This window comes from Bombus vancouverensis, chromosome 2 (assembly GCF_051014615.1).
Source record: "Bombus vancouverensis nearcticus chromosome 2, iyBomVanc1_principal, whole genome shotgun sequence".
Taxonomy (NCBI): domain Eukaryota; kingdom Metazoa; phylum Arthropoda; class Insecta; order Hymenoptera; family Apidae; genus Bombus; species Bombus vancouverensis.
Window position 1 is genome coordinate 19,511,984 of NC_134912.1, and position 442 is coordinate 19,512,425.

Here is a 442-nt window from a genome sequence, read left to right on the forward strand (position 1 = left end):
TTCAGCAACCCGAAAGCAACAGTGAATTCTAACCACATCCACGGAAATATCTTCGTAGCGCTTTCTCACCATTAGCAAATTCCTACCATTCTACATTCGCTACACCCTGTATGTAATATGTATATTACAATGATCGTGGCAACGTAAAAAATCCGAGGCATGAATCAACAAAGAGGAACGAGGAAAAAATTCCATCGCGACAACCGTACCCTTCGAGTTTCGCAATCGGTTCAGCCGGTCGTCCCATCTATCCCAAGGAACAAACAACGCGCACCATTGTGTCTCTATCCTACTGAGCGTTCTTGTCGAACGCGTGCAAGGATATGTAGGTGGTTAACTGAGCGGTTGGCGGTGTATCAGGAGAGCAGACAGGTAGAAAGGGAGCGGAACAAAGCGGAACGAAGAAAGAGGTCTAAGCGAACAAACAAGAGAGGAAGGAGAG